We start from the raw sequence: 12,526 nt of genomic DNA on the forward strand, positions 1-12,526 counted from the left end.
GATCCTTTTAAAGGCTTATAAATAGAATTTCAGCTAAGTTTTTTTTTTTTTCAGTGCTTCCATTAGTCTATTGTCTTAACAAGGTATGGCTTTAATATATTGTATATTAAAACTCTCTACAGTGCAATTAGTAGCCTTAAATGGTTTAAATTTAAAAATTCTGGCATTTAAAATATTTATTAAGATGGTTGTTCTCTCTCTCTTCTAACACAGAGGTGTTTGTTCTGGGGAAGGCATTGCCATGCTCACAGGCTGGTAGGGCTGGGGCCTGGGAAAGGCAGGATAGGTAGGGGCTGGCTGGGGGAATGCACACAACCTGCCCCAAGGCCCAGTGTCTCCTGAGGGAAGCACATGCCAAGTAGGAGTTTGTCATCTAGGGGCTCTGAAAGGCAAAAGTGGGATTAACTTGCCTCTGTTCTCTGCCTGACTACATGGAGGCTTTCCCAAGAGAAGCCTCAGGGACAGGCCACAGGTCAGCAGACCTGCTAGTTAGGAGGGGTAGGACAGGCCATGCAATTGGACCAGCCTGGCTTCTGTTAAGGGTGGAAAAGCCAAATAGTGCCTTAGGAGAGCTAGCCCGTTTTTGCTGTATACCAAAGGCTGAAACCTCACAAACACAGAGTTCCAGTAGGACCAGAATCTTGGCTGGGATCCCTTGAAACATTTCATCAGAATTAAGAGGTAGCATCACCAGGTTCTAGACAAGCAGGTGCCAAGAAGTCCTTTGGGCTGGCAGGGACAAGGCCAGGCCTGGTCCCTAGAGATCAAAGTCATCACTTTAACTTCTGTGCTTCTCTACCCTGCAGGATCAGAATGTCCATTGCCAAGCCTCAGAGCAACAGATTAGGAAACCGAGGTCCAGAGATGTAGGTGATATACAAAGTCACACAACAGACCAACCTAAATTCCTTACAGCATCCCAAAGTATTGCAATATGTTCTTTTTTCTCTATGTGTGTGTAAACTCTCAAATTCAGGTGTTAACATCTGGACCTAACACACATGAGAACGTGTATATGTGTTCCTGCAGGCAGAATTAGTCACTACTCTGTGCTCCTGGTTGTCCCTGCTCATCCTTCCATTATACCACTTATCTTGCTGTACTGTAATTATGTGTCTCTCTGTCCTCCTTGCAGGGCTGAGTACCTAAGGGCAGGAAAGCTGTGCTTTAATTTGTATGCAGTAGGCACACAATGGATTTTGTTGAATAAATATTGATGAATTCACAACCCTCCACTCACGTTATATAGGTTACTATGGCTTGCTTCTATTAAATAGACGATCCTTTTATTGAGGGACCTAGTTGTCTTGATTTGATCATTACAAATGGCACCCATGTATTGAATTAGCATACTGTACTCCATTAATGTGTACAAATATTATGTAAAATTAAAAGTAAAATAACTATTTTTTAAAAAATCAATTCATTTAAACTTATCTTCTGAGGATTAAGAACGGAAAGACTACTTTGCTCAGTATATCATGCATATGGGAAGCATGGTGGTTTAGACCATATAGCTTCATGGTGCCCCTTGTGGCAGAATGCTCTAATTGCAGGCACAGGGTCTCAAGAGCCTACCTTCTTAAAAGTACATAAAGCATGAGTGGCCAATTTGGCTTGCGTGGGCTGTACTGAGTAATATACAAAATATATAACATAGCTCATGTATATAAATAACAAAACATCCTTTTAAAAATTTGGTATTATATTATTTTTACAAAACACAAGCCCCCTCCAAAAGCCCTCTACAAGCCCAAGTTTAATAATTGAATAAGAAAACCTACATGTCTGCTTACTAACAATATACACCTGTACTCACAGGCACACACACCACATAGGTAGGCTGAAATATTATCATCAGTAAGCGCTGCATGTTACTTGCCAAATCATGCAAGTACCTGTAGCCTCTGAGACACACAGATTTCAATTGTGATGGGCACAGGAGGTGGAGTTAGCACTGTACTGAAACCCCCCCCCAGAGTTCCACAGTTGCCTATGCAGTCTTCATTCAAGCACTGTACAATCGAGTTATGAAGCATGTAGCTAAACATCACAAAAAAGGTTAAAAGTTTATGATCTTGGTGGGCTGTACTAACAGCCATCTGGGGTCACATGTGGCCTGCTGACAGTGGGTTAGATATGCCTGATCGAAAGGAAAAGCATTTTCACTGTATGTACAATACGTTTCTGAAAAACACCAGCCTTGGTTGGCCTCCTTTACCTTGATGCTGTTAACCTGGGCTCTGCAGCACAGCCTGCTCAGACCTGACCTCAGAAAAGGTTGGTAATGCTCATAAGACACCAATTGGCCTCACCTGTTGAGCTTTATTATTCCAGCAGTGCAAGGAATCACTTAGAAGGGAACATCACAAGGTGGCCATGTTCATTTGCACATTTCCTATATTGCATTCCTTGTTCTGTTTAGAATTGACTAAGTCCCCGAGGACAGGGATTTTTGTCTCATTCATCTTCATCTCTCTAATGCCTGACACAGAGCTTATCACAGAACAGAAGCTAGAGGGAGGTGTGTAGGAGCAAGCTGTGGAGCTGAGAACCTACTCTGTGCCAGGCCCTATGCTGAGGGCTGGTTGCAGGAACTTCTAAGAATTGGTGTGTCAGAGTCTTGGGGTCAAATCAGTCAAAAGACGCCTGGCTGATGAAGCCACTTTGATGTACCCACACGGCCCTAAATTCTTTTATTTTTTGGTACCAGGGATTGCATTTGGGCCCTGGAGCTTGTGAGGCAGGAGGTGGCACCACTAAGCTAAATCCCTGGCCTGACAGCCCCTAAATTCTGATGCCCAGCCATTCCAAACATATGTGCCTTTATCATCATCATCATTATTATTGTTATTATTTCTTTTTTCTTTTTTTGGTACCAGGGATCCACCTCACGACCTTGCACTTGCAAGGTAAGTAGCAGAACCACTGAGCTAAATCCCCAGCCAAGCCTTATTCCTTTTTTTTTTGAGAGAAGGTCTCACTATGTAGTTCAGCCTGGCTTTGAACTAATTACATAGCCCAGGATGACCTTGAACTCACCGCAATCCTCCTGCCTTGACCTCCTGAATGCTGGGAAAACAGGCATATTTCACCACACCCAGACTATTCTGACTTTCGACTTGATTTCATTCAGAATTCATCTGTTGCTTTCAACATGTGTAGATTTACGTTGATTGTTACTGGGGTCAATGGTCAGATGAGCCTTTAACATTCCATTACCCAGTGTTTGTCATTTCTAGGGACTTATCTCTGGATAACTTGGCAAAATCTTTGTGGCCTTGCCCATTCCTCTATTTACCCTTCCAGAGTGTGAAGGGCATTTGGAATTCTAGCATAATTTTTCAAAGAAGACACAGTGAGGCACCATGATCTCTTTCATCTTCTGTCATCTTGCACATCAAAACTCCTCTTTTACTCATCAAGAGACTCTCTCATAGCTGTGAAAGTTACCTCCTCACTGCCTTGCATTCTCTGCAGAGCTGCAGGTGCCTCTTGGAAATAGTGCCGCATCCATATCCCTCTCCCTTCCTGCCTTTGTTTTCCATTGTTATAGAGGTGTAGCCATGGAGAGAAATCTGGTGCAGATTATGACTGCAGCCATTAGAAAAGACAGATTTTCCTTCTAACCAGCTTAAGGAGGATAGGGTTTGGTTTCCACTTCCTGCTGCCTGTAGTAGAATAATCAAAATAAATTCAAGATGGCAAGTTCAGGAAAATCTCCATTTGTGAAACAAGCTTTCTGTATGGGAGGGGGCCACTGAGTATGAGTGCCATATCCAGAAAGGGCTGTGGGATTTGCAAGGACCCTGACTCAGGCCCTCACAGCAGCCACCTTGGAAGGTAGCAAACTTTCTGCTTTCTCCCTTGCACAGAAGGGCTCTCCTAAGCTTTGTGCTTGGATTGGGGCACTGCAGCTGTGCTTGGCATCTGTGCTTCCTGGCAGGCTCTGCTGCTTGCCACTGGACACAAGCAGCAGTCCTTGCAGCAGATAGCTCCTCCTCCTGCCTAGGCCAAATGAGAGAAGGCCATGCAAATTCTTTGAAAAGTGATGAACACTAGTAGGAATACTAGACTATGGCACTGCCTGGCTATGCCCTCCACAAGCTCTGGCTTTGGGTGCATTTGGTGAACATGCTTAGCACTACAACAACATGCCCACATTCAGTGAAATGCCCAAAGTGAGTGCTTTCAGATTTCACATCCCTCTCTGTGCCTATGCACGTTTGGTTCTCTAATACACGTTAGTCTGATGTTCAAGACTTTTCTAACTCTTCTCTCTTAACATCTATTTCCTATATAAACTCCATTTCAGTAGCCCTACAACATACCACTGGTGTTCCCACCCTTGTTCATTTCATCAGGCTCTATTCATCCCTCAGAGACTTTCCATATTATATCCACCCATGAAGACCTCTCCACAAGCTAACCACAAATTATCTCTTCCTCCTCCAAATTATTCTTGGGTTCCTGCTGACCTTGAAGTAGAGAGGCAATAATCAGAGTGTTTAATTAAGAGCAAGCCCTGCCCTCCGATTATCCATCCTAGGGTCCTGGTCTTACCTCTTACTGCTTGTGTGACCTTGGGGCAAGTTAGTTAAAAGCTCTGAACATTATTTCCCTCAGCTATAAAACAGGGATAATAATGGTTGTCCTTTACACATACAAAGTACTTAGCAGAATGTTTGACCCACTGCAAGCACCCAATAAAGAAAGGATAGTATTATTCTGAAGTACCTTCTTATAAGTTGTCATGCAATTGCCAAGACAGCCCAGGAAAAGTTGGTTTTATTGTCACAGATGAGGAAAACGAGGCCGAGAAAAGTTCAAGCATTTGTCCAAGCCACGTGTTTGGGGCTGAGAATGAAAGTCAGCTTTAGATCTATCTGATTAGAATCCATACCTTTCCCACTGCCATAGCCAACCCTCTTTAATCAGGCCTGCTATGGTTACTTCAGCCTTTGTTCCTTGGCTTGCTCTGCACACAGACACTTCTCTCTCCAGCCAGATTCTGAGCTCCTCCAGGGCAAGGATTCTCAAAATATTCCCTGCCCCTTGATATAAATCATTCAGCATTTTTAAGTGAATGAAAAAGTGAATGACTGGGGAAACATGCATTTCAAGACAGACTATTCCAAAAGAATATAGCACTCGTATTTGGTTCCTGAAACTCAAAGGCTTTGCCACAGAACTGGGGTGCACCTGCTTTTAGACCATCCCTTCTCACACCATCCACCATTTGACCCAGGAAATCTGACTGTATTGGTCACCTGCTAAAACATTTCCCACACCTCCTGTAGGAATAATCTGACTATTTTCCCTATAGCGCAACATACTCTGTTAATATAAGTCTTCACTGAGCATAACATGTATTTCTTTGGTCCAAAAAGTGAACTTTTGGAAGAAGGAAAGATGGTCAAGGACAGCAACAAGGATTAGTAAAATAGATCCCTGGCCTACCTTAGGAAGCAAAGGGACATGGTTTTGGAGCTTGGTTTCCAGATTTATGTCCTTTGTTTTAAAAGCAAAGCTGTGTGTAAAATAGTCTAAACACCAAGGTCAGAATATCAGAACTTCAGGATAAACATGATAGACAACAATGACCATTTTGCTGCTTGTGTCATCACCCCAGGGATCATGTGTGTTAACTGGATAGAGGAGAACAGGAGAAATTGTTCTGGAGAAAGTGCTCAAAGAGACCCTACATTTTTTTTTGAGACCCTACATTTTTGCACAGACATACTTAACAGGGTGAAACTATCCTCCTAGCCCCCTGACTATGTGAGGATGGGGAGTAAAGCAGTGGAATTTTAGGAAAAGTCTGAAGATTCTGAACAGAAAATCCTCAACTAAATAGAGTTTTCTATTAAAGGAATAGCTGAGGACCTGTTTAGTAATAGCTACCTTTGAGCTGGACATGGTGGCGCACACCTGTAATCCCAGCACTCGGGAGGCTGAGGCAGGAGGATTGCTGTAAGTTCGAGACCAGCCTGGGCTACATAGTGAGTTCCAGGTCAGTCTCAACTACATAGTGAGACCCTGTCTCAAAAAACAAAACAAAACAAAAAGTAATAGCTACCTTTTATTGAATCCCTACTATATACCAGGTGTTTTATTTGTAGTATCTCATTTCTTCCTTACCACTTCCTGCAAAAGAGCTGGTACCATTTTACTCAAGAGAAACCTGAGACTCAGTGTTCTGACCAAGACCATAAGGGATAGCAGAACAGGCTTGACCTTGGGTACCTGACTTGGGTTCAAATATTTTCCCCAAGAGCACAAAATTCTTATTCCCCTGAGGAACCCTGGAGTCTGAAAGACTTCCAGCTCTTGAGTCATTTGGTACAAGTACCCTCTAATCATCCTCTTCCTCGACTCATTAACAGAAGTCAAGACCTATGCTAATGCAGTTAGCTAATTTGTTTTTCATTGTGTGCTTCTGTAAATGGCTTGAAATCTTTCCTCAACATCATTATCTGCCAGAATATAGGGGCCACACTAGGGTAACTCATGATTTACACTTACAGCATGTTTCAATCATGTTTTAACTAGTAATAAATCTTTCACTTTATTTATCTGAAAATTGCCTGCTTGTTTTCCTGCCCTTTAAGATTTTATCAGCTTTCTTTATTTACAATAGTTAACATTAAGTAAACATTAGCTGTGGACCAAATACTGTTCTAAGTAATTTAAATAATAACTTAAGAGGCTGGTAGTTATCATCCTTATTTAATACACAAGGAAATGGAAATTTAAGGTCATATAGCCAAATAGTAGAGCTGCGGTTCAATCTGGGGCTGATCATAGAATCTATTTTGCTTAATGCTTCAGTTTGTAAAGAAAATTTTCTCCCAAATGGGAGCACTCTAGAATAGTACTGTTCAGTAAAATATAATGTGGTTTGACTTAATATATCCAAAATATTGATGGAACTTAGTCACATTTCAAGTGCCCAACAGTTAGCTAGTTGCTACTGTATTGGACAATACAGATAAAGATGGACTTTATGCTTTTCTTATCATTTATTTCTGTTTCAACTTTAAATTTGGGTTTTGCATTACAGTTGGGTCAAAGAAAGCTCTGTTAATGGAAATGTGCCCTTTGGATAATTTGATGAACAGAGCAGCAGCTAGGAGAGTAGAAAGAACATAACTAGATATTATAAAAGCTGGGTTCAAAGCCCCATCTTTGATGCTAACAGAGTTGTGGCCAGAATAATCCTCAAATACCCTCAATCTCTTTTCTGATGATAAAAGAGAGATGTTGGTCTGTGATTATTAAGATTCTTTGAATTTCTAAAAAACTTTTTTTGCTTATAACACACACCCTTAGGATTTCTGTATCTGTTTCTTTGGTCCTCTCAGTATTTTTATATGGCAGGAATTATGCAACTTGTGACTTTGTTCCCTGTGCCTAGTTTTTTGCCTGGGACATTGTGGGCACAAGAAATATTTGTTGAGCAGATATAAATTTTGTCCTCTTTTGGGGGGGTACCAAGGATAGAGCTTGGGACCTTGCACTTGCGAGGTGGGCAATGGAACCACCGAGCTAAATCCCCAGCCAATTTTGTCCTCTTTGAGGGACTTCTGGGTCTATGCTATTGCCAGAAAAACTACAGCAGCCTCCTTATCAATTAATTGTATTTCTGTCTCCTTTTTTATACTGGATGAAAATCTTGATAATCAAATCTTTTTTTGTTTAGTTTTGTTTTTTGAGATAGGTTCTTACTATATGTAGTTCAGGCTGGTCTTGAACTCACTATATATCCAGGTCGGCCTCACATTTGCAGCAATCCTCCTGCCTCAGCTTCCAGAGTGCTGGGATTACAGGCGTGTGCCAACAGTTTCAGCCTAAACTTTCTGGTATACGGGATTAAAGACTATTTCCTGATCTTGTTAGTAAAGGAGATGGTGCTCAGTTCTAGGCATGAATGCTTAGAGACCCCCACAAATGGCCTCCCTCTTATTACATGTTGTTCTGATGCTGAAGAGAGTTAATTAATGACTCTAAATAATAAAACAATCAAATCTATATGCAGTCATATGATTGATTCACAGTGGACCCAGGTGGGGATTTGAGTCCTTGGCCTCCAGGTGCCCTAGCAAAATCCAATAGCAGCCTTTTGTGCCTTGCATCAGGCCTCTGGAAAGCCCCAGCCTGGGAGGGAAAGAAATCATTAAAAATGGGATGGAAACCCAGCTTGATTGAGGCTCTTTCTTCCTTTTTTGGTACTGGGGATTGAACTCAGGTCCTTGCACTTATGAGGCATGCAGTGGAACCACTGGAGTTAAATCTCCAGCCCATGTGAGGCACTTTCTCAAGAGGGTGGATCCCCCTCTCTGCATGTTATAAAGACCAAAGCTCAAGGAGAGGGAGGAAGAAAAAGGGACAATTCTATTCCTCACTACCCTTGTCAGATACTTAAAGCTACAGCTACTGAAAAAGGAGTTTTCAAGCCAGCCATGGTGGTGCACACCTGTAATCCCAGCACTCGGGAGGCTGAGGCAGGAAGATCACTGTGAGTTTGAGACCAGCCTGAGTTACATAGTGAGTTCCAGGTCAGTCTCAACTACATAGTGAGACCCTGTCTCACTAAAAAAAAAAAAAAAGGAGCTTTCAGGCACAAGCCCCTGTCTGTGTGGCAAGATTGGGAGCAGTTGGAACTACTACCCTAGGAGGACAGAGGATATTCAGCATGAAGGCCACCAAGCCCCAACCTGCATATCTTCAGGAATCTTGCAGCCATGTATGAAGGTCGAGCACTGGCTGTGATAACAACAAGGCATTAATGTAATCACTTCCCAGGAATTGGCTGAAGCCCTCAGCAAGGAAAATTTTTATTTTGGTGTTAGAGGTTTTGAAAACCTGAGCGTGAAAATAGGAAGAAGGAATATCCCAACAATATACAGATGCTTAAATTTGGAATAGGGTGTTAGAAAATAAAAGATAAACCCAATTTATTTGGCTCTATATATGCTCTTTTTTTTGTACTGGAGATTGAACTCAGGACCTTGCCCTTGGGAGGCAGGCAGTGCCACCACTGAGCTAAATCCCTGGCCCTACATGTACTCTTTATTTTAAAAACTCTCCTAATTTCCCTCTTTCCTACTTTCTTAAAAACAAAAAACTCCACTCTGTTGCCATCCAGGCTTAACTCCCTCTGAAGTTTGTTCCACTCTAGGAAGAAAGCCCTTAGCTACTGGTCATGAGGGTCATTACACTGCTCTTTTTCCCTTCTTTAGTGGCCATGTTCAGGTAACAAGCCTTTTACACAGAATATGGCATAAAAAATGGTAGCACCTTCTTTGAATTTGATTCTGCGATTTATGTCTGAATCAGTTGATCTCCAATCCTGTTGCTCTAAAATTTGGTTAGAACTTTACAGAGGACAGTCCAATACTTCAATTTTGCTTCTATAATAGTAGTAAGGAAGTAAATGTGGTAAGGAGGGGATTTTGGAGTTTAACAGATCCAGGATGAAACCTAAACTCTGCCCATACTGTGTGACTTGAGGCAAGACTCTTTCCTTTTAAAAAGCTTTATTTCCTCATCTTGCAAGTGAGAACAGCACCATCACATATGTCACCTCTATGACTATGAGGATTAAATGCATTCTTGCATGTGAAGAGCCTGACTCAGAAAATGTTTCTTCTTATTATTAGCTTGTAATTCTTTAAATAGGGACTGCTGATGGCTTCATTCAGAATGATGCAGTAAAAAGCCTCTACAACTCCGTTTCCTTCTATTTGTCCTGTGATCAGCTTTAGGGAAATCCTCACAGAGGCCAGGGACCTCAGTCCTTGTTTCTGTTCCACCTCGTATAATTTTCTCTCCACACGAAGAAGGCTGAGGCTAGTGCCCCAGAACCTTGGACAGCTCCTCTCTTTGGCAACTTGGCTGCCTGCGGGAGAGGGAGCTGAAGAACCCCGGGAATTTTCCCAGAAAGTCTGCATTAATGCGGGAATTTAGGAATCCTAAGGACTGCAGTCTCACTCCCAGCATGTATCCTGCCATTGGCATACATGCTCAGATTCTTCAACATGAGCAATCCTGGAAATGTCTAAGGAGCCTCAACTCAGAATGCCATAATTCCACCTATGAGATTTACTGAACCATAGAGTCCATTTTTTTTCTTTCTTGTTATCTTTAAGACTTTTTTTTGAGCCTAAAAAGAACAGAAACACCACCCACATCTTCCTGTATCTGCTGATATTTAATTTGTTTGGATTCAGTACAAGGATTAAACATTCTTGATTAACTTCAAGTGAAATAATAATGCACGAGCATCAGGAAATGTTTTACAAGACAAAGATTCAGGGTTGAATAGAAAGAAACATAAAATAATATTACTGCTGTAGGTGATGTTAAGCACCATCCGCTAATCAGGATAAGCAGGTGGTTCCATTTATGAGGTAATTTAGCTTTTCACTCTCCAGTGCAGAACACAACACACTATATGCAGTCACCTTCTGAACAGGCGAAGAAGAAATTAAGTCCTATTTTTACTTTATGATACTGAGTCACATAGTTCAATGCAAATCACATGGATGCCAAAGTAAGAACAATACCAGGTATTTAAATACCTCCTTTCACTTAAGGAACTCTAACAATTTTGTGACAGTGTGATATCCCTTCAAAGTAACTCTAGAAGAGATACATGTCACCAGATGGTTATTTGGAACTGAGCATGTCTCATTCCTCTCCCCCACTCCCATTGTTAGGTCTGGAAGAGCCCATATCTCACGAGATTTTTGCATTGAGAGCCTCCATCTACCTGCATTTTCTAGGCCATATAATCAATGAGGAAAAGAAGATTTGTCTTTGAAATAATTAAATAATGAGGAGAAAAAGATAAAAGTGGAACAAGAACAAGAGAAAAGCGTAAGGAAACAATACAGATAGGGGAGAGACTTGGAAAATATTGAAATCTCCTTGAGCTTGATGAATGTTTTCTACATACTGTCTTCTTAAATGGATTTGATGCCTACCCTCAAGTGGATGCAAACACAAAGGCCTGCAGATTCTCTTTAAACGTTTCTACAGGGCTGAGGACATCAGCAGTTCATGTTTGAATTAATTTGAAGTAACCAAAGAGAGTAACATCAACTCAGGACACTCAAGGTAAATACATAGCCCCCAAATAGAAAAATTTGTGAATTACCTAACAATGCCCACACCCACTCTATGCCTCCACCCCACAGCAGGGCTGGTTGTCAAATTGAGCTTTGATTTGACTTCTTTCCAGCAGAGGTCGCTGTGGACACTGGTTATAGATGCTAGGGACTGGATCGGGCAGGATGGGCTGACTGGCTGGTGGCTCCGTTACTGGGTACCTGCTCTTTCACTGGCCACAGTCTAACTCCTCATTCTATTGCAACATTCCTCAAGACCATGCAGTACCTTTGCCATAAAAGTGCTGTGAAATTGGGGTCAATTTCATGCACTGGCAGGCCTGGCAGGGCTGTGCCTATCTTCTAGAGGTATTACCTTTTAACGGAATCTCCATCACCCTGGAGTCCTTTCTGTGCCCGAACCCGGTATTTCTGAGATGCCACCAATGACTTGCCAGCAACCCCACTCCTGTCACCCTCCCAGCTACGGAGGCCAAAGTGACAAAATTTGCCTTGCCACACAATCTTGTGCACACATTATAAGGGACACAGTTATAAGCGCCTAAAACCTTACTTGGGAGTGTGTGGCAGTGGTGGGGCCAAATTCTGGTCCTTAAGGCAGCCCATTACAGCAGGATGATGGGTGGAAATGGCAGGACACTAGTAAGGATATAAGGGTCAGACCTGAAGTTCCGAAAGTCTAAGGAGGTCTCCACATCTTTGTGAAGTCCCACTTACTGCAGGCATGCAGGTTACGTCCAAGGCAGCCTGAAGCTACCCTCTCCCCGAAGACATCCTCTCAGACCCTAGGTCATTACTATGGCTTAAGAGTTAAAAGAGTGCCTATTCTGCTGCCCTCAACATTCAAGGAAGTGGTTTCCCCACCCTCCATATACACACAGAGCTAGATGCACAGGCTCACCATGACATACACATGAACACTGGAGCACACACTGGCACATTTACTTAGTCACAAACATTTACACTTTAGGGCTGGGAATTTAGCTCAGTGGTTCCACCGCCAGCCTCGCAAGCCCAAGGTCCCGAGTTCAATCCCCGGTACCAAAAAAATCACATTATTTACACTTTGACCACACTGTCATCAGTGCACACACACACACAATGCACACACACACACACAGATTCAAACACATCCCAGCTCCAGAACCAAATCTGACCTAATATTACTGATGGTGCATATAGAGATCTAGGCAGAATGCCCCTCCAGACCCTAAAACACTCATGTTCCCTGCACCAACCCCCCATCCCCACACCCCAGCGAGGAGTCCCTGCCTGCCTCATCCTGGACACAAGTCCTAGGCCTGGTCACCATCGTGCACACAGCATTCAGGGTCGGGGCTGGCAATCGGGTTGTGGAGGTGTGTGGTAAAAGAAAAGCGGGTATGGGACATAGG

General features: G+C 42.6%; 1 protein-coding gene across 4 annotated transcripts in view; it reads right to left on the minus strand.

The window, feature by feature from the left end:
* Smpd3 (sphingomyelin phosphodiesterase 3) overlaps nt 1-12,526 on the minus strand; it is an 88,334-nt gene that overhangs the window by 74,224 nt on the left and 1,584 nt on the right. The gene's annotated exons all lie outside the window — the stretch shown is intronic.

This window comes from Fukomys damarensis, unplaced genomic scaffold (assembly GCF_012274545.1).
Source record: "Fukomys damarensis isolate Sample0158 unplaced genomic scaffold, DMR_v1.0_HiC HiC_scaffold_32, whole genome shotgun sequence".
Classification (NCBI taxonomy): Eukaryota; Metazoa; Chordata; class Mammalia; order Rodentia; family Bathyergidae; genus Fukomys; species Fukomys damarensis.